The following is a 27,703-nucleotide window of genomic DNA, read 5'->3' as shown; positions in this document are numbered from 1 at the left end:
TCTAGCCCAACAGCCCACACTCAGCTCCTTCTGAATCTCTGAAAGTCACAGCAAATGTCAGACACTCTTGGCTCCCATGTCACTCAGGGTTTCAAGAGACATATGGTGGGATGGGGTTCATCTTATAGTCTCTCTGCCTAAAATGTCAAATTGCCATTTTCCATTTCTACTTGACTGAAGAATCACCACGTCACTGTGTAAAGTGAAGTGAAGAAGAGAACTTTTCCAGGTGGCTTTCTCTAGGCCAGGGGTCAGAAAACATGAAGGGCCGAATGGCAAATATTTCAGGTTTTGAGGGTCATACTGTCTGTGTTGCAAGTACCCCACTTTGTTGTAGCAGGAATGTAGCCATAGATGCTAGGGAAGCAAATGAGTATGGCTATCTGACAACAAAGGTTTACCGAAACAGTGAGCAGGCAGGATTTAACTTGCCAGACTCCAGTTTGCCAACCTCCTTTTTAGACCAGAAATGCCTGGAAAATGCAGACTATATCTAGGTCTTCTTAAACTTCTACAGAGAATTTACCGCCTTCCACTCATAGACAGTCAATGATGTTTGAGTGAAAATTAAATGAAAAAAAGAATAAATGAGTGTGTTCCCTACAACTGCCTAATAAATCTATTCTTGTCTTTTAAAATCAGTCGTCCGTCTTTTAGAAGATCCAGTTGCATTTTTCAGAGTTTGGACCTGTAAGCAAAATCCTTTCTGAGCTTATACAAGTTATGTGTAGTCTGGGGCTTCTCTTCATCTTGGTTTCAAAGCCCCTTTCAGGGCTGAGCTAAAGGCATAACTAGAGAGTCCTGAGCCCTGATGCCAGCCCCCATAGAGGAAGCTTCTGGACCCTGGGAAATCACCAAGGGTCATAATAAAATGTTCTCTGTATGAAATCTTAAAAACTCTCTCAATAATTCTTAATAATATCAACAAATATTATAAGTGATGCCCTCCCTCATTATCTGAAAAGAATTTGGAAGCAAGTTATCATAGAATATAGTCTTTAGAATGATTGATTACTAAAAAATAACAAAATATTTAGCCACATAAGTAAATACGGTGGTTAGTTTGTACTGTATCAATAGTATATACCCAAGTGAGTTATTGGAAGTTGTAACATACTTAAAGAATTAACCTTTTTTTTTTTTTTTGGTGGGGTGTGGGGTAGGTTAGGGGGAGAGTATGGGTTGCCTCTTGTTCTTGTTTAGTATCAAATATCTTTGGGAAGCTCCTTGGGAATTATCTACGATTTGTTTCCCATCATCACCATATGCAACAAGGGTACCAGAAATAATCTCCATTTTCAGATAAAAAACTTTATGTTCTGGATTAGGTGCACTGGCTATTAACTTATCCAACAATCACACAATGGCACTGCAGATAGATTTCAGTTTAGACTCTACTTTCGCCACATAGTTCTTAATCAGCTACAACTTCTTGTCAGAGGTGTTGGGAAGAATTAACATTTTCAATGATAATTATCAGAATACCACAATATGACAACCTGTGGTTGTTTACTGAATATGATGATTATCATGGATTCTTAAATAGAACATTTCTTGGAATTGTTTGGAATTCAGAGACCTAAAACATTCTTTCCAGGGTGATGGAAATGTCCTAAAATTTGACTGTGGTATTGATTGTACAACTCTACTACATACTAAAATTCACTGAATTGTACACTTAAAATAAATGAATTTTATGGTATGTAAAGTATATCCCGAGAAGCTATTTTAAAAAATAATAATACCAGAGGAATAAAAGAATGTTGCTGAAGCTTTTAAAAATCACTTTCATTACTAATTATCATTTGCTGATGAAACCAGGTATCATGTTAAACAGGGAATCTCACTTAATCAAAGAAGCTTCTTTGCTTCATTTCACTTTTTTTTCTTTACATCTCACTTAATTCTCACAGAAGTCCTGCAGATAGGGACTCCTAGCCCTACCTAACAGATAAACAGAAGAATGTGCTGGAGGTTTCCTAGATCTGAAGAGAAGGAGCCAGGAGACAAATCCAGATTTCTCTAACTGGACTCCAAATACTGTGCTGTACTCGACAGTTTCCTTAATTCTGGGCACCCCATTATACCTTATTTAAAATAGTGGATAATTAGTCCAAATCCTTGCCCAAATAGCATCTGAGTAAGCAGCCTTAAAAGAAATTCAGATATATCTGCAGTCTGGAATAACAGATCAGTAAGCTGAAGTTAAAAACAAAACAAAACAAAAAACCAGAGGTCATCTTTGTTCTTCACCCAAGGGCTCCATTCTGGGGTGTGCTGGGAGGGTGGGCATGTTGCTTCAAAGTCATCTTGAAAGGCTACACAATCAGGGCCTAATGGAGCTATAACCTCAGCCTATGAAAAAAAGATCCACAGTGCTGATCCTGTAGTTTGCTAAAATACGTGATTTCTCTGTTTAAAAAACCGCCAATCAGGGAAGGGAGCAAGATGGCGGAGGAGTAGGAGACTTGAATTTTGTCTGGTCTCAGGAATTCAGCTGGATAGGGATCAAACCATTCTGAACACCTACGAACTCAACGGGAAATCGAAGAAAAAAATAGCAACAACTCTCTGAACAGAAAAACGACCACTTTCTGGAAGGTAGGACGTGCAGAGAAGTGAAACCGAGGCGATATTTGGGAGGATAGATGGCGGGGGAGGGGGCCTCCGTCGGCCGCTTCTGGCAAGTGATAGAGCCGCGGAGCACAAAATCGGAACTTTGAGAAGTCGGCTCCGCTGAGGGACGTCGCTTCAGTGGCTAAGCGGGGGGGTGGAACCCTCGCGGGACAGTGTGGTCTCAGGACCCTCGGGGTCACAGAAAGACCGGGGGTGCCTGAGTGCGGCAGAGCTCCCAGGTAGCAGAGCGGGGAAGCCAGCTGCAGAGACGGAGCCGAGGCGTGGGCTCTCAGCTCGGGGTGGCCATAAACTGTGATCCGCGGCCCAGTCGGGCCACTGCTCCTCCAGCAGGGGCCCAACAAGCGGCAGATCCGGGGAGACTCCCCTCGCTCCCCTGGGAGGAGCGGCGCGGGAGTGCACGGCAGGGATCTGTGGGTTTGGAAACTCCACACTGAGTCGGGTGCCTTAGATAGAAACGCTCGGTCACAGGCCGGGTGAGCACGGAGTGCGGCCGGAGACCAGGGAGACGGGAGTGACTGCTTTTCTCTGGGGACGCACTGAGGAGCGGGGCCCCGAGTTCTCGGCTTCTCTGGGGCAGAGAATGGGAGGCTGCCATTTTCACTCTAGTCCTCCAAAGCTGTACGGAAAGCTTGCAGGGAACAAAAGCTCCCGAGAGCAAACCCGAGCAGATTGCTTAGCCTGGCCCAGCTGGGGCAAGGCAATTCCGCCTCCGGCAAAGACATTTGGGAACCATGGCAACAGGCCCCTACCCCAGAAGATCAGCACAAACAGCCAGCCAAGACCAAGTTTACCGATCAATGAGAACGGGAGAACTCCAGCGCTAGGGGAATACTGCACATAGAATTCCTGGCTTTTTTACCATGATTCATTAGTCTTTCAAAGTTAATTTTTTTTAACTTTTTTAAAAATTTTTCTTTTTCCCTTTTTCAACCAACATCTTATCAATCTTTTTTTAAAAAAAATTATTTTTCAGTTTTAGAGTCATATTCTATCCCTTCATAGTAGTTACCCTTATTTTTGGCATATATATATATATATATATATATATATATGTGCAAGTTGTTCTCTCTTTAAAATTTTGAGATACAGTTTCTTCTAACAGATCAAAATATACCCTAAATCTCTAGTGTATGGCTTTGTTTTAGTCTCCGGCCTAAAAACATTCTCTCCCCTTTTTCTTTCTTTCTTTCTTTTAATCCTCTTCTTTCTTTTTTCAAACACCTTCTACTCAATTCCTTTTTTAAAAATTTTTATAATTTTCATCTTTGCAATCATATTCTATCCCTTCATCGTGCCAACCCTTATTTTGTATATATTTAAGTCTTTCATTCTTTAAAATTTTAGGAGGCACTTTCTTCTAACACACCAAAATACACCCAAAATCTAGTGTGTGGCACTGATCTATGCACCAGCCTGATCATATTTGATCATATTCTGGTTTTTTGTGTTTTGTTTTGTTTGTTTTTATCTTTTTCTTTTTCTTTTTTGTTTTTTTCTCTTTCTTTTTTCTTTCTTTCCCTTTCTTTTCCCCTGGTTTCAGATCTTTTCTGATTTGTATAGAGTATATTTGCTGGGGACGTTGTTAACCTGTTAGCATTTTGTTCTCTCATTCATCTATTCTCCTCTGGACAAAATGACAAGACGAAAAAAATCACCTCAGCAAAAACAACAAAAGGTAGTACCGTCTGCCAGGGACCTACTCAATACGGACATTAGTATGATGTCGGACCTAAGAGTTCAGAATCATGATTTTAAAGATACTAGCTGGGCTTGAAAAAAGCTTGGAAGTTATTAGAGAAACGCTTCCTGGAGAAATAAAAGAACTAAAATCTAACCAAGTCGAAATCAAAAAGGCTATTAATGAGGTGCAATCAAAATGGGGGCACTAACTGCTAGGATAAATGAGGCAGAAGAGAGAATCAGCGATATAGAAGACCAAATAATGGAAAATAAAGAGGCTGAGAAAAAGAGAGACAAACAACTACTGGATCACGAGGGCAGAATTCGAGAGATAAGTGATACGATAAGACGAAACAACATTAGAATAATTGGGATCTCAGAAGAAGAAGAAAGAGAGGGGCAGAAGGTATATTGGAGCAAATTATAGCAGAGAACTTCCCTAATGTGGGGAAGGAAACAGGCATCAAAATCCAGGAGGCACAGAGAACTCCTCTCAAAATCAATAAAAATAGGTCAACACCCCGACATCTAATAGTAAAACTTAGGAGTCTCAGAGACAAAGAGAAAATCCTGAAAGCAGCTCTGGAGAAGAGATATGTAACCTAAAATGGTAGAAATATTAGATTGGCAACAGACCTATCCACAGAGACCTGGCAGGCCAGAAAGGACGGGCATGATATCTTCAGAGCATTAAATGAGAAAAATATGCAGCCAAGAATACTATATCCAGCTAGGCTGTCATTGAAAAATAGAAGGAGAGATAAAAAGCTTCCAGGACAAACATAAACTAAAGGAATTTGCAAACACGAAACCAGCCCTACAAGAAATATTGAAAGGAGTCCTCTAGGCAAAGAAAGAGCATAAAAGCAGCATAGACCAGAAAGGAACACAGACAATATACAGTAACAGTCACCTTACAGGCAATACAATGGCACTAAATTCATATCTTTCAATAGTTACCCTGAATGTAAATGGGCTAAATGACCCAATCAAAAGACACAGGCTATCAGATTGGATTAAAAAACAAGACCCATCAATATGCTGTCTGCAAGAGACTCATTTTAGACAAAGACACCCCCCCATTGAAAGTGAGGGGGTGGAAAACAATTTACCATGCTAATGGACACCAAAAGAAAGCTGGGGTGGCAATCCTTATATCAGACAAATGAGATTTTAAACCAAAGACTGTAATAATAAGAGATGAGGAAGGACACTATATCCTACTTAAAGGGTCTATCCAACAAGAAGATCTAACAATTGTAAATATCTATGCCCCTAACATGGGAGCAGCCAATTATATAAGGCAATTAATAACAAAAGCAAAGAAACACACATCGACAACAATACAATAGTGGGGGACTTTAACACCCCCCTGAGTGAAATGGACAGATCATCTAACCAAAAGATCAACAAGGAAATAAAGACTTTAAACGACACACTGGACCAAATGGTCTTCACAGACATATTCAGAACATTCCATCCCAAAGCAACGGAATACACATTCTTCTCTAGTGCCCATGGAACATTCTCAAGAATAGATCACATTCTGGGTCACAAATCAGATAAAGGGCTAGTATCCAAAATCTATAAAGAACTTATCAAACTCAACACCCAAAGAACAAATAATCCAATCAAGAAATGGGCAGAAGACATGAACAGACATTTTTCCAAAGAAGACATCCAAATGGCCAACAGACACATGAAAAAAGTGCTCAACATCGCTCGGCATCAGGGAAATCCAAATCAAAACCTCAATGAGATACCACCTCACACCAGTCAGAATGGCTACAATTAACAAGTCAGGAAACGACAGATGTTGGCGGGGATGCGGAGAAAGGGGAACCCTCCTACGCTGTTGGTGGGAATGCAAGCTGGTGCAGCCACTCTGGAAAACAGTATGGAGGTTCCTCAAAAAGTTGAAAATAGAGCTACCATATGATCCAGCAATTGCACTACTGGGTATTTACCACAAAGATACAAATGTAGGGATCCAAAGGGGTATGTGCACCCCCCAATGTTTATAGCAGCAATGTCCACAATAGCCAAACTGTGGAAGGAGCCAAGATGTCCATGGACAGATGAATGGATAAAGAAGAAGTGGTATATATACACAATGGAATATTATGCAGCCACCAAAAGGAATGAGATCTTGCCATTTGCAGTGACGTGGATGGAACTGGAAGGTGTTATGCTGAGTAAAATAAGTCCATCAGAGAAAGACATGTATCATATGACCTCACTGATATGAGGAATTCTTAATCTCTGGAAACAAACTGAGGGTTGCTGGAGTGGTGGGGGTGGGAGGGATGGGGTGGTTGGGTGATAGACATTGGGGAGGGTATGTGCTACGGTGAGTGCTGTGAACTGTGCAAGACTGTTGAATCACAGATCTGTACCTCTGAAACAAATAATGCAATATATGTTAAGAAAAAAGAAGAAGAAGATAGCAGGAGGGGAAGAATGAAGGGGGGTAAATTGGAGGGGGAGACAAACCATGAGAGACAATGGACTCTGAAAAACAAACTGGGGGTTCTAGAAGGGAGGGGGGTGGGGGGATGGGTTAGCCTGGTGATGGGTATTAAAGAGGGCACGTTCTGCATAGAGCACTGGGTGTTATGCACAAACAATGAATCATGGAACACTACATCAAAAACTAATGATGTAATGTATGGTGATTAACATAACAATAAAAAATTTAAAGGAAAAATAAATAAATAAATGAATGAATGAATGAATGAATGAATGAATAAATAAATAAATAAAAACAGCCAATCGGTGACACCATTGTGGGTTTTGCTGAGGCTTGAGACTCTTCTCTATGAACTTGCAGGCACAGGAATGCAACAAAGTCTCTTTTGGCCTCTGACCTCTGGCTATTCATATTTGCTTTTCCTTCTTTTTGGAGCAGTGTTCCTAACCTTTTTAATCAAGCTGTACATCTTCAGTTCGCTGCTTCAAATGTAACACCTTTGGGAAGACTGACTTGACTTACATGCCATTCCCATGTGGTTAGGGAGACACACATACTCTGAGAGCCTGCAGTTCACTGCTCACAGCACTTGGTGTCCACTATTGTAGATGCGTGCTTGATGCCCACAAGATGCATCTGCCACTGAATCCCCAAAAGATAGTACAGCAAGGGGGAATAGTGGATGCTCAGTAAATAATCATTCAGTGAACAAAATAAATAGCCTAAACGTACTTGGTGCTGGAGATTTCAAGTTTTTGTTTCATTTCATTCTTTTTTTTTTCCTTTTTTTAATTTACAGACTACAGTTCCTATCTATAAATTGTTTAATATGTGAGGATAAATATATGTGAACAATGATATATCACGTGGTAAGCAAGCATATGTATATGTTATCGACCGAGGTATATACAAGATACAGTGGGGATATAATCTTGATTTCTCTCTATATTCACTTTTATTAAAATAAATAGTGAAGATTCATAATATGAACCAAATGTGTAGTAGGAAAGATTTAGTGAGATAGAAACCCTTAAGACTATTTATTTCCTTTTAGATATCATATACTACTACCAATGTGGTGACTGCATTTCACAATCACAAGAATGAAGATTTTGTGTAGGTGTAATGAGCGGAAGGAGTCAATAAAGCCCCAAAACAATTTTTTTTAATTATGCATTTTCTAAAACTCATGCTTGTAAAAAGTAAACTATGAATTTTCTCCCCACCCCAACCCACCCTTGGGTGATCAGATGTTGTATTAGGAGGGGAATAAACTTTCTAATAGTTACTTGGAAGTTATCATTATGGAATTTATCAAATCTTTGTTAAAGCTTCTCTTTTCCAGGTCAGGCTTGTCCCCACTTGTTTGTCTCCCATAATATAGAGATGACATGATGACACTAAAAATTTGCTGAGGTTATGCCAGCCAAACATTCTTTCCTTTTGATCCAAATACATCACTCCAGGATCCTAGAGGTGAGTTTCTGCAGGACTGAGCGAAGGGAGGGTGAACAGGGAGATAGACTGGAACAGAACTGAAATTTCTCCAGCATCTGCTATCTGCCTGGTATGGGACCAGGAGCATGACACGTATAGTAATGCTTCCACTTTACAACAACCCAGTGAAGTTTATGCAGAAGGATACTGAAACCCAGGCAAAGTACCGACAATTAATAGCTGGTGGATCTAATATTTTACCCAAGACTATAAAACTCCAGAGACTTTTTCCTCTGCACACACACACTCCACAAATATCTGTTCCCCATGAAATCTGCCCACAGGATTAAAAAGAAGCAGATAAAATTCCTTAATATAATTTTTCTATTTTTTTGGGAAAGTTACAGTAAAATGGTGTTTTAAAAGCATACACTAATAAAATAATATAAAATGTCTATATTAATAAAACATGATTAAATATATAATTTTATATACCAAATAAATATATAAAATATATTGCTTTATATTAATAAAATAATATAAAATACACATAGAAACAAAATAAAATAGATTTTTTCAAAATCATCTAGGTTTTACATCAATACTTACAGCAAAAAAAAAAAAAACCAGCCAATTGGCTTTATTAATTTTTCTAAATGATCAGTTTACATTTGAAGCAAATTGATTCTCATAACCATAGTGCAATATAATTGGTGTAACATATTTATCGAGCATCTTAACTTAGAGCAAGTGCCTGTTGAGCATACGCATAATAGCTTTCTAGAGGAGGAATTTCAATGTCAGCCAAAGAAATAATCACTTACAAAGGAAAAAAAATACATTGGGCGATTCAGCCTAAGCACCTTCAGGGTTTCCATGACAACTACAATTAGTACCATTTAGCAAGAAAACAATGGATTTGGAGGCTCAGAATAGTAGTAAATCCGTGTCTTCTAATTTATTTCTATTATTAGAAATACAAAGAGATAATGGAATATGGTACTGTGAGTGATCCGGCACATACTTTTCAGAATTTCTGATGTGACGAGAGGATCACATCATTAGCATAAACAATATTGATTGTGTGGGCTGTGGAGGGACTAAGATAAATGTCCTCTAGAAATCCCATCAGAACACTCACCACCATCCCAAATCAATTACCCTCTATAAGATAAATAAGAACTGACAAGTTCTTTGTTCCAAAATGACCAAAAGACAAAAGGGATTCCCCTGCTCTACCTCCATTTTTGGCTGGGTAGATCACTCCAAATTACAGAGGTTAACTAAATAAGCTGGAGCTGTCAGCATTTCATTAGTCCCATAAAAACTTTCTGATCACCGTTTTTTCTTGACTTTCCTTTTGAGAATGTGAAAATATGGTCACATCAATTCTCAGGCATATAGACTTGACTGTGATTACTGCCTGCCTTTGGCTGAGTCAGCAGAGTCAGGCTGGGAAGTAATGGGGCATGGCTGCTTCAGCCTTTCCTGTCCAGCACGTGTTTTGTTGCAATGCCCTCCACAGCTGGCAAATTTTGTACATCAGCCTGCTTTATTTACTTGGTATTACTATTTGAGGTTTCTAGCAAGTTACAAGGTAATTTGGTCTAAAAATATTCCCCAATATTCCCTTGCAAAAAAAAAAAAATAGAAAAAAAAAGAAATTATTTCTCGTATACACAGAGCAGGGGAGACATAAACATTTATAAACAATTTTGGTAATAACAATAGTTACCTTGTATTGATTATCCGAGAGTATGTTGCAAGGATTCTTTCATTTAATCCTCACAACTCTCTGAGGAATGTATTCTTATTATCTTCACGTACAGCTCAAGAAACCTACCCCCAGAGAAGTAACAGCCCCAAATTACACAGCTAGCTAGTAGCCATGTACCAAATAAATGTGAGAGTTCGAATCCTAGCAGCCTAGCCCAGGGCTGGTTCAGTAATAATGCTAGTCCAATTGCTGCGGTCTGAAACCGCTAGGAATTCTCCATTACAAGTAGATATTGTTCATTGGAAGTATTTACACAAACTAATGTGTCTGCAGCCTGTCTACCTGGCATTTCTTTTTGAAGAGCTACTTGTCCCGAGAGGCAGAACAATGCAATGAAAAGAATGGAGCCACAGGGACGCAGGTTTAAATCCCAGCTCTGCAACTCACCTTCTAGATGACCTTGGGCAAGCTTCTGGGCTTTTCTGGATCCCAGCATCCCCAACTGTAATATGCATCCTGGAGAGCTTTGGGGAATCCTAACAATGGCATATGTTAAATGCTTTACAGGTGACAGGCACTCTGAAAATAGAGTCAATAATTATCTTGAGCCTCTTAAGGACCCATCTCCTTCAGATCTATCTCTGATCCCAATTCTACCAGTTGCCCCAACAAGCAAAGGTTTTTCTAGCACAATCCAAGAGGATTGTCTGTATGTTCTGAAACCTGAGGGTGGAATAGATGAAGGGGTTTCCTTTCATTTCTAAATGAGGAAATTCTTATCCAGATACCTTTACATACAGTGTTATTAGGAAGGTACCTAATCACAGGGGCCTGTCATTTTATAATGAGGCAATTTTAGAGGCATGAAAAACTCAACTTATGTGAAACAAGATGGTTTCAGAAAAAAATTAAATAGTCTGCTAATTTAAAATTAAATGTCTGAGTTGTGACCACTGGGTTGTGCTGGGTGTGGGATGCACAAGCACAACTAAAGGAGCTAAATGGGACTACTGGCAGCATTTGCTCAACTCTAAGGAAACAGGAGGGCTCTTTTGATCCTAATATATTCAAATAGATCCTGAAGAGGCCCTGGAAACAGCAGAGTGTTCTGCAATATTTAAAGGATGCTGCTGAGATTCACAGTCCTAAAATTAGACCTGCAGGCTGTTTCCTGCACTTCAGGCCAAGTTTCCTTTCCATGCCCAGGATTATCTTTCTAGAAATTAAGGTTCTGGTTCATTTAACCATCTACTCTGTTTACAATATAAATAGGCCCACAAGAAGCCTGGGCTCTCCTTCCTTGTTCACAGACTTACCTAGCAGGACTACACCTGAGTTCTGGCTGACAGGGAAACCAGCTGGGCCCGGGACACTGTCTTGTGACTCAAGGACTGGACGAGGGGAAGGAGGACCCTGTGTGCCTTGCTACTCCACTTGCATGGCAAGCATCTCAAAAATGGGAGATTAGGTTTAGGATCTTCCCCATTTCTGAGTTTTAAAGTTTCAGGACCTTGAAACAGAGTAATGTCTCCAAGCCCACTGTACTCATTTAGAAACTACATCTTTATTTATTTATTTATTTATTTATTTTAAAGATTTTATTTATTTGACAGGGAGAGACACAGTGAGAGAGGGAACACAAGCAGAGGGAGTGGGAGAGGGAGAAGCAGGCTTCCCGCGGAGCAGGGAGCCCGATGCGGGGCTCGATCCCAGGACTCTGGGATCATGACCTGAGCCGAAGGCAGACGCTTAACGACTGAGCCACCCAGGCGCCCTACATCTTTATTTTTAAAAAAGTATCAAAATAACAACTTTGACTTTTGATGTTCAATTATATCAGTAACCTTGGAGGTGAGGGAAGTAATATAAAATGCATGTAGCAAATGGCATTAAAAACATTTACATACGCGCGCACGCACACACACACACACACATGCATGCATCTATATACGCAGTTGCCCCCCCGTGAATGGCCTTCATGAAATCATCACTGGCACCATTAGCCAAACCTCCTTAGGGACTTTGAGGCAATACTCTGCATTATCACATGTCATCTAGTCAAAACCCAGCTGGTTGTCAATGAAGAATATTTCCCCCCTAGGCAAAGTCTAACTTTGTGTGATCCAGACCTCTATGAGACATCTGTTTCTGTCAGCAAAGAACTACAGTGATTTCTGTCTAGAGAGAGGCTTGTATAGACCAGTACTGCAACCTAAGCATTTTCCTTACAACTTCTTAACCTGAATAGAGCTCCATCATTTATAGATACAGTTTTTCTCTCTCAATTTTAAAATCAATTATTGTGAATAATTTTAGTCACTGTTTATTTAATCATGCTCCAGTAGTAATGATATAATATTTGTGGAAGTAGCCAATGAAAACTTCCATCTCTTCTACCCGACATTAATTGAAACTACCCTGCATGATTGAAAATTAGAGTCTAGGAAACTGAAAGAAAAAGAAAACAAAACCAAACCCTGGCATGGGCATGAGGAAGACTATGGAAATCTACCCCCCAGGGAAGCCAGCATTGTCCTTTTTCATTGCTAGGAGATGTACTGATTAGGGAATATATTTATTTTATTTACAATAATAAATATAACCTGGAAGTATGTTTTCAGATTAAATGGTCCCTGCCCTGAACAAGGAATTATTTAATCATGCTAAAGTAGTAACATATATTATATATATGGATATCTCACATATATATATATGAGATATCCAGACATATATAATATATATGAGATATCCAGACATATATAATAGCCAGAAAAAGGGACAAGTGTGTGCTGACATTTTGAAAACCTCTTCATTTTAGCTCTTGCATTCTCTGTTGGCAGCATTATAATTCCTGTGGTAGCAACTATGACAGCCAAACAAAGGATTAAGACTGTTTGTGGAAAAGCAGAAGCAGTTGAATTCATAAGCAAGGGAAATTCAATATACTTGTAAATGCCTCTCACAATAGAAAACAAGGGAGATAAAACTCTGAGAAACAGAACTATTTATTTCTCTAAGATTATTTGAATTCTAAAAGTAGTGAAGCCTTTTTATTTGCTGCTTGCAAGATGCCATCTTGGATTTTCACCATATACAGAACAATTCTTTGTGATGTTCATTTTAAATGTATTATAAAATATTATTAAAATAAATTGAAAATAAAGTTTTAAAGATGGCAAAACATTACACTCTCCTATCACATTATTTTTATTTTTGTTTGCTCTTTCCCAGTTTTTTATGTTTGATGCTAATTCTTCATATAGATACAAACATAGAACAGGTGAATTCTTCAAACAATGTTATCTAAAAGATCTTTATTTTGTTCAGATTTCTAAGGAGATTTTGCAAATATTGTGAGTAGCTGCATATTATGTAAAATTAATGTGATTGTCATTCTTAATTATTATTTAGTATTGGATGTTTAATTTCTTTCCAGTTTCTTATTATTATATATAATACCACAATAAATATCTTCAAACAGTTTTTTCTTCTGTTGAATTACTTTCTTCAGATATATTTCCAAGGAAGTGAGGTTGATGGATCAAATGGCATAATATTTTTGTGCTCAACTTATAGAGACATATTACTTTCTTTTTTTTAATCTTTCTTCTCAAAACTTTCTTTTTTTTAATTTTATTATGTGAGGAATTCTTAATCTCAGAAGACATATTACTTTCTTAAAAGGTCGTTCCAATTTACCTTGTCATCAGCCACATGTGTGTGTAAAGTGCTCATTTCTAAATTTGTGTGTGTGAGATAACCATTTCTAAATTTTTCTGGTAGTTTGGAGCGCATACGGCCAAAGTGGAGGAAGAAGAGTAGGGAAGAAGGGAGGTATATGAAAGAATAATAATGAGTGTTCAAGAGATGATGGTTGAATGAACGAATAGATAATTGAACTATTCAAATGTTCAACTCCTTACTTGGAAGAAAAGGTAGTCTAGAATAAAGCATTTGTCTAGCACAGTGAGTGGTTACATTTTCTTCCAAAGATTGGCTCAATAATAGAGCAACGCTGGCTTCCTATTAGCTTTAAAGTAGAAATAAGATGCTCTTTTCAATATGATTTTTTATTATAATTGACCATAAACTGCCTTAATACCACTATCATAGGACAATACACTTTACCATCATTTCCAATCTTTAACTAAATCCATTTCTAAGACAATTACCTGTCTACTATTGATTGGCCATCTGTTTCCCCAGTAATTACATGAGCATATCACTTAGCAACAGGATGCACTTTTCTTCCATATTTCCATAGAACAACATGGTTATGGCTTTAAAGCAAGAAAATACTGAAGTCTTCTGTTATTGCAAATAAATGTATAGTCACATGCTCTGTGCACATCTGTGTGAACGGATGTGGCTGTGTGCTCCTTTTATCCCTCATTGCTGTAGTTAACAAGGGAAAAAAGATATTTGCCTGGATATCTCATAATTACCAACAACAGCCACTACAAAACTATTGGAGACTTATTTATTAGACAGTGCAATTTGCCAAAACTTTACATACATTACTTCACTTAATCCTTAGAACGATCTGATAAGCTAGGTGTTTTTATACCTAACCAAGTGGTTTTATCCTATTTACAGATAAAGAAATTGAGGCTAAGAGAAATTAATTTCCCTAAGGTCATAGAGTAAGTGACAGAACTGGAATTCTAAACCAGAATTAACCACTCAAAAGCCCATGTTCTTAACTACTGTGTCCTTCGAGCTGATCACAAAATTAGTTCATTTACCACTTGGGCATCTTGGTGCTTTCAGACCAATTTCATATAGATTAACAATGAAGGGAGATTAAAGAGTACCTCTGGCTCCCTCTTTAGACTCATCCAGATGTTTCTTTGTTCTCTTGCCAGCACCTGGATCCGTGCTTGCAGTTCAGTTTAGGGCCTGTGGACACTGCTTTGGGTACCGAGAAACCCGCAGATCCTAGCACAGATAGCAAATGTCCTTGTCCAGGGAGTTTTATCCACAGTAAAGTAAGTAACCTTAGCAAAATAACGAGTTATTAAGTTTCTGTACATAAACTGGCATTTTCACTTGCCTGTTTCATGCTACCCTGCATCACTTGGGTGACCAATAAGCATTTCAAACTCAAAAGATCCCAAACTAACTCGCTTCCTTTTCTTTCTGACCTTCTCCATACCCCCGAACTGTCCCTGGTCCAAGGTCCCCTGCTTCTGTGGATGGCACTACCAGAGGTGGGTTTGCTCAACAGAGGCTAGTGAATACAATTCATCTCTGATTCCTCTTTCTCATCCACTCACAGTTCCAATTCCATTACCAAGCCAGTTTACCACTCCCGTCCTTCCACTTACCTCCATCCCCCGGCTACCAATACATGTTTTTTTATATTATTTTATTTTACTTTTTTGCAGTGTTATATTAGTTTCAGATGTACAATACAGTGATTCAGCAATTCCATACATTAACCAGAGCTCATCACAAGTGCCCTCCTTAATCCTCATTACCTATTTAACTCATCCCCCCCACCTCTCTCCCCTCTGGTAACCATCAGTTTGTTCTCTATAATTAACCAATATGTCTTGCTGTTGTTATTACAAAAGCCCCCAAACTGATACGTACCCACTTTTGGCCGAGGCTATCCAGTCATTTCACTGCAACTGGAGGTATCTTTCTAAAACGCATGTCTGGTCTTTTTACTCCCCTGATAAATAGCATATGGAACGCTACATCAAAAACTAATGATGTACTGTATGGCGACTAACATAACATAATAAAAAAAAAGAAAAAATAACATGATTCTACATTTTCCTTAGAATGAACTTTGAATTTCTCTCTCAGGTTCACATAGCCCTTCATAGCTGATTTCTGTGTCATTCTCCAGCCTCACCTCTAGAGATGAATGATTCCCCTCCATTCCAGCCACACCAACTCACTTCTTGGTCTTGAATATATCCTCTTACTTCCAGGCCATTGCACTGACTGTTCTTCAAGCCTCCTTTGTCCAACAACCAATTCTTTCTAGGTCCAACTCATTCCTATCCATTCCAACATTCAATGCTGAAATTACTTCCTCCAGAAAGCTTTCCTGAACACTCTGAGCCGGAATAAATGCCCCTCCCAGTAGCCCCATAAGAGCTTAGAATTCCCCACTGTTGCATCTGTTACACAATTTTGCAGTGATTTACTTACTTGTCGCATTCTCACCATCACTGTAGTGAAAAGCAGCCTATTTTGGTCATAATCCATTTCTTGGATAATTGACTAATTGGCTAAGTAAATAGTAATGATAAGAAATCAGGGGCTGGAAGCTAGTATACCTAGATGTGAACATTTTTTTCTTGCATGAAATTTTTGGTTTCCTTTCTTCATCTTGACTAGATCATATGGGCAAGAACTTGCAAGTAGTTCTTTGATCAGGCAATGAGGAGAGGTATTAATAGAAAGTGTGGGTAGGGTCTAAGAAGGAAAAACATTAATGACTTCTACCAATACACACCCAAAATACATGTTTTATCAGCCCTCAATTTCCAACTGGTTAAGAAAAAGATTATGAATGATAGATAGGCAAAGCTGCTGATACAAATTCCTAACCAGAAATTCTTGACTCCTGTGTATAATGATGGGTTAGTGATGGGGTGGCTGTGCTGTGAAAGAGCTCTCTCACCAGCTGTTTGGATTTAGGCAATTCATTCCAACCAGGAATTTAGGTCTCAGTCTCCTCATCTATAAAATGGATGATTGTACTATCCTATCTCAAATTGGTCTCCATGAGGTCTGCCATTGCTGGTTTCTTTAAAACTTCTCCTTAAGTACCTTGAACTTTCACAGCCTATTGTTTTCATAACTGCTCTTCTCCTTTACCTGGAATACCCATTTTTAGACTCCTTCTTAGAAGGTAGCTCCTAGTCTGTCCAAGGACTCAAGTATCATGTACTCCAGAAAACCTCCCATGGTTTCTCTAGCTGAGATCAAGTGCCAGTTTCCTCAGCTCCATTTGTCATGGAGCATTGGCAACGTTGTCATGCTGCTCTATATTCTTGGTTTACTTCCATGAGTCTCTGAGTCAGCTGCAAGTTTAATGTCAATAGTAAAAATAACGATGAGCATTCATGAGTGCTTACTATCTGCCAAACCCTTTCGATGCACTTTAATCATCACTCTAGGCCTATTAATCCCTACTTTATACATGAGCAAATCGAGGTTTAGAGATGTTAACTTCTAAGTAAGTGACAAAAACTGGGTTTCAAACACCATCTATTCAATTTTAGAGTCCAAATTCTGAACCATTATGCAATATTATCTCTTCTTGAGAGAAAACTCTGTCCTATGTATCTGTGTACTTTCGATACATGCCTAGCACACAGCAGGAATTAAGTAAATGTTAGGGAATTGGGCAAGCAGTTGAATGAATGAACAAGTGAATTAATGAATATGGCAAAGAAGCAATAATAAAGTAGTGAAAAGAATAACAATAATATTGGTTGGATATTGAATAATGGGATAATATCAAATGTGGAGGTAATAAAACTTGAGAAACTTATATACATACTATTGCCATGGTTTCTGGTCTATAATTCTTACCTACTTGCTGAAAAGGTGACTAAAAGTTTACTACATTTTTATAACAGAACTTCCAAGACCTCTCTCCTTCTAACTGAGGTAAAGTGTTTGACATAGTACCCAACATACAGTTTTTGCTAATCAAATGTTAATTTTTCTGAGCAAATGCCTCAAACGATCTTTCCTATAGTATGCTAAGTATCAACCAAAGGGGCACACACCACGTATACATTTTCTAAGGCCTCAGCAAAATTCTTACTTTGGTTACATCTCTAAGATGTTGGCTCAAAAGATAATCCATCACAGAGAGATGACTAGCATAGCCCTTGTCTTCAGGCAGAAGACAGACAAACTTAAGTTAAAGAAGTGTGCTTTGCTTTTTATTTATTCCAATCCCTAAGTTTTTCCACAGCAGGAAAAGAAAGAAACAGAACAGGAAGAGGAGAAAGAGGAAGAAAAGAAGGAAGAGAAAAAAGATAAGGAGAAAGAAGTGAAGAAAAAGCAAGAAGAGAAACAGCAAGAGGAGGAAACAGAGCAAGATAAACAGGAGAAAGAAGAATTGAAGGAAGAGAAGGAGGGAGAAGAGGAAGGTAAGAAGGAAGAGCAGGAGCAGGTGAAAGAGAAGGCAAGTCTCTCCCCAGATGATACCTTCCTTTACTTTAGAAGTCCTATGGACTGTGAGAGAAGCTCTAGTCTAAATGCAGGAGGACAGGGAACTTGGCCTCTTGTTGCCTCAGGGACCCCAAGAGCCTTACTTTTGCGAAGATAAAACAAGGGAATTGAACCAAAAATTTCAAGATTTTTTCCAGGTCTAAAATATTAGTAAGTCTACAGAAAGCCCTGTTTTCAATTCTCTTAAATTCTGACTGAAGAATGTATATTATAGATAATTTCAGTGTTTTTCAGGTAACATGAGAAAAATCCATCGGTAGAATCACATTGTGATGGTTAATTTTAAGTGTCAACTTGACTGGACTACAGGGTGACCAGATATTTGGTGTATATCTGTGAGGACAATAGTATCATCTGAATAAGTAGACTGAATAAGAAAGATTGCCTTCCTTAATGTTGGGGCCCTCACCCAGTTATCTGAAGGCTTGAATAGAACAAAAGTGCTGACCTCCCCTGAGTAAGAGGGCACTCCTCGTGTGTGACTGTTGAGCTGAGATACTAGTGTTTACCTGCCTTTGGACTCAAACTAAAATGTAGGTTTTTCTTGGGTCTCAAGCATGCTGGCTTTTGGACTGCAACTTATCCTATCAGCTCTCTTGCTTCTCAGGCCTTTGGACTCGAATTGGAATTATATCATCGGCTCCCCTGGGTCTCCAGATTAGTTATTATAATCTTGGGACTTCTCAGCCTCCATAAGGACATAAGCCAATTCCTTTTAATAAACCTCTGTCTCTGTCTCTCCCTCTCTCGCTCTCTCTCTCTATATCTATTATATATTTTATACATATTAGTTCTTATATATTATTTCATATATATTAGTTCTAATATATTAATAGATCTAATATACATCTAAAATATATATTTTATATATATTAGTTCTTATATATTATTTCATATATATATGTTAATTCTAATATAAGTTTTACTAGTTCTGTTCCTCTGAAGAAACCTAACTGAACACAGATCATTTACAAGAGATGAATAAGCAACGTTTGATAATTTTCCTCCTTTTCTGGAACTATTAAGACCTTCTCAGCTAATTTTGTGGAGCTGACAATCTCCACAAGAACTAGGATTCAATTTCTAGCAAGCTTTCTAGATCATGGAGCACCCAATGAGCCACCTCAGAAATCACAGATAACCACAGTTCCTCTAGTACTTAAGTTAGGATTTCCTGAAACTCTAGGGCTCTAAGCCACTAAAGCCTGTTCTATGGCTCTTTAACACCATGGAGCAGTTTCCAAAACGCTGAACGTCCAATCTGCCATGTATCTCTCTCTCTTAATAGGCTATTCAGCAGATACTCATCCTTCTTATAAAATAAATGCTGAACTGGTCAATTTAACTTTTTTTTTCAGATAAATGCAGTGCAAATCATTAATCTTAGTGGAAATATTTGGGGGAATTCTTTGAGTAGTTTAATACTTGATTATTTTACCCTTTCTGACTTTCAGCATATCCTTAGAAAGAGAATGAAATTTTATTATCTAGAATTCTTTATTCCAAACACATTAAAGACTTTCTATTATAGGAACTGTCAGGGAGAAAGTAACGTATAACATCTGTAAGCCATAAAAAAGAGAAAGAATTTTTCTTTAAATTGTGATACTCTGATTCCCAAGTACTTTTCAAAGATTTGTGAAAGACCTTGAATTTAACAAAAATATAGCAGAAGAATTATTTCTGATTACATGCTTCTCTTGCTTTTTAATAGGGTTTAAATTTGATCACTGATCTAAAATATTCATTTTGTAAATTATTTCACAAAAAAATAAGAAGATTAAGTAGTTGACACTTTTAACCATGGTCTTTAGAGACAGCCAAATGATATTTAAGCCTGTTCTTCATTGTCTTTTGTTCTAAATAATCTCTATTAGGATGATTATTGCTAATATTTGAATTAACCAAAGAAGCAATTAATTCTATTCATATTAAATTAGAATAAATTAAATCTGTAAGAAATTTTCATTTAAAAATTTTACATAACAATTACATGATGTTTCTTTCACTAAGAAAAGTATTTTCGGTGGATTTAAGTGTAATTTTTAAAATAAGCTACATTCCCAATTAACTTTTCATCTATTTTATTTGTCTTGGGGAGATTTAATTTTTGATATGTAATAACTGAGACAGTGAAATATGTCCCAGGATTTATCACTTCTTAAGAAAAAATGGCAAATGCAACAATCCCAAGATTTCTGGTCCGGGTTTAAGGGTAATGAAGATACTAGAACTAAGTAGAACACAGAATTTCCACTTCTCAATAATCTTCCCTTCATGTTGCTGAACAGTTTAGGGATAGAACATACTACCCAAAGTCTTTACCTCACACATGATTAGGATTAGAATTCAATAAGTAGTCACTGAGAAAGTAGTGCTACATTGGTACTCTGAACAACATAAAAATAGAGATTGTGAGTGAACTAAGAAATAGCCTTTTCAAGGGAGGGAAAATGTGCAAATAAAAAACAGAAGTCAATAGTGAGAAAGACTGCAGAATTATGGCTGACTATATAATTAGAGACTGACATTTCCATAGAAAGTAGTGATCAGGACATATAGGGTCTCCATGAATCTGAGAAGTCCAAGTTCGGTCATACTTAGAGCTTGAGTATCTCCTGTAGGTCTAGTGCCAATGCATGTCTGCTATTGGACCTACTACTAGAAAAACCAATACTTTTACCTTGAAGGTCATTAACACAGAAAATGGAAATTTCCTTATAAATCAGCTTATCCAACTTTCAATCTCTTTTGATTTACTGGCCATGAGCCAAATAAATAAGAATCACTTATTATAGAATGGCTTCCAATTCAGATTCATGCATAGAATTTTAAGGTCCTGTGGCAATATACACAGAGCCGAGTCACAACCCAAACCCTATATTTTGAGGATGTGATCAATGTGCCACTTATACAAACAAAATCATTAATCAAACAACAGATTAAGTAACACTATATACATAGCATTATATATGATAACAAACATAAGCCACAGTCCCTTAAGGACATTATGAATTTGATATCAAGAAAAGAAGCAATTAGCGTCATACAACTAATCATAGCAGGAGTTAAAGGGGCAAGATCAGGTTGAGTTTAAGATTCCTTGTAGCTTTTTTCCATTAGCACATAAATGTAGACTGCCTTATCAGGTGAGACATTTATCAAAGTAAGCCTTCCAATCATTATTCATTTTGTGTGTGTGTGTGGGTGTGTGGAAAAGGCCAGATTTTGTGAAGAATGCTAGTGAGTCATGTGAGTTGAATATTAAGTCACTGGAAACCCAATCAACAGTATTTAGTGTATACTTATTATGTGTGAGACACTGAGCTTGCTATTTTAATAGCCATCTTTATGCTCTACATTGACCATAGTGAGGGAACAAGTCATGGGAATTCTGCTTTAGTCATGAAAATCCTGAAGTTATCATCAAACTTAAAGGAAGATATTATTACAAACTCGTGGACGATTTTTTCTTGTCATTAAGTTTTTTTTATTTTATTATGTTATGCTAATCACCATATATTACATCATTAGTTTTTTTTTGTTTTTGTTTTTGTTTTTTTTAAAGATTTATTTATTTTTTCGAGAGAGTGAGAATGAGAGAGAGAGTACATGAGAGCGGGGAGGGTCAGAGGGAGAAGCAGGCCCCTCGCCGAGCAGGGAGCCCAATGCAGGACTCGATCCCGGGACTCCAGGATCATGACCCGAGCCGAAGGCAGTCGCTCAACCAACTGAGCCACCCAGGTGCCCTACATCATTAGTTTTTGATGTAGTGTTCCATGATTCATTTTTTGTGTATAAGACCCAGTGCTCCATTCAATACGTGCCCTTTTTAATACCTAACACCAGGCTAACCCATCCCCCCACCCCCTCCCCTCTAGAACACTCAGTTTGTTTCTCAGAGTCCACTGTCATTGAGATATTTATTTTGTACTTAATGAAAGAGGTCTTTCAGACTTGGATTTTTGTCATATGTCACTCTTATACATACAAAAAAAAAAGAGAGAGAACATAAGTGAAAGAAACTGGTTAAGATATTTCTAAGGTAAAGACAACCACATCACAATTGTCACTGGCTCTCAGCAATTGTAAGATTGTCCTGATTTCAAAAATGCTAAAACGTGAAGAAAAAAAAGGATAAACAACAACAAATAACATGCACCCATGTACACACCACCTTGTTTAAGAAACAGAACAAGTCCCAACATCATTAAACCTCCTTATATACACCTCCCTTGTCACACTTTCCTCCTTTCCACACAAGGTAACTGCCACCCTGAATTTTGTATTCAGCATTCCCTTGTTTTTCCTCTACAGTGTTACCTAATATATATCCGAAACATATATATTTTGTCGAGTCATATTTTTCAACACAGCTTGGCTCTGAGAAGTCCTACCAAGCTCTACTTAGTTTAGGCCAGCATTGTCATCCCAGCTTATTTGGCCATGGGATTTGTGTTCAATGTCGCATCTATTAATTTCTGAGGAAATACCGTTCTGAGGAATTCACCTGGGAAACACTGGTATGTCAAATGTGGGAGGAATTGCTGAGAGGAAAGGGTGGATAGGCAGATTGAGGCCAGATTGTAGAAAACCCTGAATGCCACATGAGGGAATTTGGATTTTATCCTGATGGTGTCAGAGCCATCTGGTCTGTTTTAAAGGACATGGCATGATCTGACCTGTGCTTCAGGAGCGTTCCTCTGGCACCAGGAAGATGGATTAATGTGGAGGGAGACTGGAGGTAGGAAAACTAATTAGAAGACAAATAGCTATAGCCCTGTGAAAGGTGACAAGGGTATGAGCCAGGCCAGAGGCAGCAGTTAGAAAAGATGTAAATGGTTAGAGGAGGGACAGCTAGAGTTACCAAAGTTGGTAAAGATCAGGGGTGAGGAGATGATCGCTTAAGACACAATTCACAGGATTTGAGCTTAGGTGACAAAAAAATAAGTGGTACCTTAAAAAAAAAAAAGGAAAGGGAGGAAAACTTCTAAATTTTTTAGAAAAAAATATTGTTTAGACATAGAATAAGATACAATTATTCAATAATTTTAAGTGTCAACCATCATGGCCGACTAAGATGTCCCTTGTTTGTATCTCCCCCAACAACAATTTGGTATCACTCACAAACAAAAGTGCCTCCATGGGAGCTGTGGAATCCAGCACCATATGCCAACGCACCCATGAGGAGTCTCATCCATCCATACATCAGATAACAGGCATAGAGACTCAGTCCTGGCTGTGGACCCTGCAATGGCCCATGAACCAGATCCAGCCCTTCTCAACTGTGGTCCAGAGGCCCTGGACAACACTGTCTTAGACGGAGAGCCTCTGTGGAAGTCCAGATTTCCAGCAGAGAGGTTCTATGTGTATGTTTATATGGATATATTTCACATTGTAGAAATACAGCATCTGGTATTTTCATCCAGATGTTTGACATTATGTAGTTACTATAATCCAGCCAGCTGTGTGCTTTAGGTCACTTTTTTTTCTTTTTTGTTCATTGATGAGTATAACATGCAGATAATCAAAAGAGTTGTTGCAATCATGACAGAGTACATCTATCATTTCTCCTTGATCTACCATATTAGATTAGCTTAAAAGGATTTGGTTTTAAGTAGGACACATTAGTCATTATCCACTAAGTACCTTCTTGTCTTCAAGTTATTTGCAAATTGATTATATCAGGGTTTCTGCCAGTATTTTCTTAAGTATCCAAGTGAAGGTTACTTGTCTGTTCTGCTTGTTATATGACTCGTGACTTCATTTAGTCCTCTACTGGTGACAGATTTCCCTGTTAACACTTCAAGATAAAACCTTTAGGGAACCTGACATATCAATAAAAAGAATGCATTAAAACCAAAGTTGGTGGAGTTGTTGCTATTATTAGAGTTCTACATATGAAATTCTGCCAGTATTTCAAATGCATACTGAATGCTTAAAATTACCATGGCCATTCTTAGTTGTGTATTTAATATCAGACTTAGGAAGCAAGATTGTGACAGATTCTCAGTTTACTACTTTTTACAACCATGAAACATGGTGGATTTTGCAGTTTTTTTAAGTGACCATGACCTAGAAGGACCAAAAAGTGGAAAATTATAATAATTTCTAAAATTTTTCACTTTAGATATGGATTAAATTATATATAACAAAGTCAATGTCATTTCATGAGTGGTGTGATTTGATACACAATAATGTTATCTCCTAAGATAAGTGTCTGCACTTAAAAATTAAGTTAATTTTACATAGTGATTTATCTGGAAGAAAACATGGTATAAAAGGAATAGGAATGGACTTAGGCATCTCATAGACCTGGTTTGAGTTTCAGCTGGCCCACCTACAAGCTGTGTGACCTTCGACAAGTAACTGAAACTCTTGAAAACTCAGTTTCTTCATCAATAAGTGAGGGTGGTATTACCTATCTCATCAATTTGTAATGAACTTAAAGGATATAACATATTTAAGTTCGCAATATCTGACACACAGTAACTGATAAGCCAACAGTAGGGTTCTAAAGATTCATAGGTTTTCTTTTTTTTTAATTTTATTATGTTATCTTAGTCACCATACAATACATCATTAGTTTTTGATGTAGTGACACATGAAAAGATTCATAGGTTTTCTGAAGAGGGATGAGAACTATGATGGGAAAATCTGCCAAACCATTTTGAACAATGGCTTGCTCATTTCATTAGCACAGGGTCAATGTGATGGCATGTGAATCACCTTTACGTGGTTTCTGGGACATAGTCATGTCCAGTTTGACGAAGTCAGATTAACATTGTATCATTGGTGTTATCAGATTAGGCAGAACTACCCACATAGGAGAGTTATAATACATACATGAGCTCTAAGATCACTTTTAGACATGGATCAAACAGTATTCAGAGGTAGGAAGGGTAGGGGCTGAGATGAAGGAAGGATGATCCTGAAATATAAATTTAAGATTTTCACTAAAATAAAGATCTATCATCAAGAAATGTTTTCATCACCTATATCTTTTTCTAAAATCCATATAAAAAAATCAGTATCTCTAGGTTTCTGCCATATGGGATCTGAATAATTTTTGCAATAATGAAGATCCTATTATCATTCAATAGGTGAGTAAAGTTTCTTTTGTTCCAGAAACTATTTGTGAACACCTACTGTATACTAGGGGGAAGATAAACGTGCTTGAGAAACAGACCCATAGACATTTAACCTCAATTCAATATATTATAAAAATGACTTTCTACTGCAAAATATAATTACAAGATACTGTGTTCAACTAGAAGTGATTACTCTGTATACAAGGACTTCTCAGAGAGGTATTATGTGAGATAAATTTTGAAGACTGAGTAAGAGTTCACCAAGTTCACCAGGACCATGTTGTACAACTCCAAGAAGCAGCACCATCATGTTATATATAAATGGTGACCCCTGAGTTTGTGTTCCTGGGAAACTCTTTTGTATATCAGTCAGGATGCCTTCAGATGCAAGTAAACAGAACATTACAGGAAGTGGCTTAATTAATAGAAGGTTTTAGGGTCGCCTGGGTGGCTGAGTTGGTTAAAACGGCTGCCTTTGGCTCAGGTCATGATCCTAGGGGTCCTGGGATGAAAACCCACAGCATCGGGCTCCTTGCTCAGCAGGGAGTCTTCTTCTCCCTCTCCCCCTGCCCCTCTCCCCACTCATGTTCTCTCTCTCTCAAATAAACAAATAAAATCTTTAAAAAAAATTAATAGAAGGTTTTATTTTCTCAAAATCTAAAAGAAGTGGTCCTGAGGTGGTTCAGATGCATGGCTATTTCAGTGAAGATCTTCCATGATTTCACTTTGTTTTGGTCAGCATGTTGGCTTCTGTCCTTGGGCTTACCACCAGATGGTCATAAGATGGTTTCTAAAGTTCCAGAATACTATCCAAAATACAGGAAGAAAATGGAGCAGGTGAGAACACTTTTTGAATGTATCTTAATTTTATTTTTTAAAGGGAAGAAAATCCTTCACAGATGTCATCCGGATGTTACTCTTACACCTCATAGGCCAGAACTTACAAATAACTAGTATCAGTTACAAAAGAGATTGAGAAGGCAAGTAAGTTAAGTATTTTTTAACCTCTATCATGCAAAGCACTCTCTACTAGGAGGAGAAAAATAAAGAAAAGGAAAGCTCTTGCATAGGCAACCCACAGTGTCTCCAGGCTATTCTAAGGTGAAAAGAGTTTAGGTTTTTAGTCTCCAGAACTAGACACTTTGACAAATATTAAGGTTTTCTTGTCAGGTCTGCTAAAACTATACTTAGGTTCTAATAACTTCTAGTATTATTCTTCCCTTTCTCAAGAGTAGTATGCTTCAGCTAAACATCCTCTTTTTATTCTACCAAAATTACCTATGAGATAGGTATCATTACAGTTAATATCTATCTACAAAGGAGAAAACTGGGGCAAAGAAGGGTAAAGCAACATAGCCAGCAAGTAATTAAATAATGAAACCCAGAAATAGTCCCAGATCTCCTGACTCTGAGACCAATCTTTTTTTTCTGTGATGTCTTAAATGTTCATATTTTCACATTATTTTCATATATATATTTTATGTTTATACTTTCAAGTATGATATTATAGTATAAAATGATAAAGGATGATATAGTACTTTAATTATATACAGTATGATACAGTTTAGTACTATAACAAAGAGTAATAATCTCTGCCATATTTCAAACTATTATAGCCCAAGATAGACTAATCAGCTTCATGGGAATTATTCATTATAGGCTTAAAGGTAGTTCTGTTCAATAGGGCACTCTCTGTTCCAGGAGCCCATCATCTTCCCAGTACAGCCTGAGAGAAATAAAATGTTGGCTCTCATTCCAAAAGTAGAAGAGTTTGGGAAATGACCTGGGTATGAGGGCAACCAAGCATAAGAAAGGTGATTTGAAAAGCAAGAACTCTACATTCCTTGGACCTCTTTCCCTCCTTTTGTCCTCTAGTTTGCATCTGTCCATAGGTAGTAACAAAATCACCAGCAAATCAAAAGAACACGTTGTGCCAAGAGATAAGATGAGCCTTGAAAAGACCACAGGGAGCTAAAATGTGTTTCACCCCTGGGGAAGACACTGCATGGGCCATTTGAAAACTCTCTGAGATGGACTCTACAGTCCAGATCAATAGATTTAATATCCAATAGCACCAGCCATGGTCGCCATGGTGAGCAAGTCTCTGGCTATAATTATAAGGTTCGGCTGGATGTAATGCAGGGAGAAATTCTTTATGAACAAAACAGGCTTGGCACCCTTATAAAGCTCGTACCCAGCATATTTCTCAGTCAGGGACAATTCAAAAGATGGTGCTTTTGAAGATAAAGTAGAAACCAGAGTAACTAGGTCATTTCATTCTGGGGTTTTCAAAAACTATTCGAAATCAGGCTAGGTTCTAAATAGTTCCCAGTGTCTGTAGCTATAATTCTGGACTGTGGCTGAGTATTTACTTGACCTCATTTTCCAACATAAAGAATTACCTATTAGACAAGTAAAAATAGAATTTCCCCAAAGCAAGCACACTTTGGTCAGGGAAGAACC

The sequence above is a fragment of the Eumetopias jubatus genome, unplaced genomic scaffold (assembly GCF_037043125.1).
Source record: "Eumetopias jubatus isolate StellerSeaLion01/CBP00866 unplaced genomic scaffold, mEumJub1_p1.0 scaffold_3, whole genome shotgun sequence".
Lineage (NCBI taxonomy): Eukaryota > Metazoa > Chordata > Mammalia > Carnivora > Otariidae > Eumetopias > Eumetopias jubatus.
Note: the sequence above shows the minus strand (reverse complement) of the source record.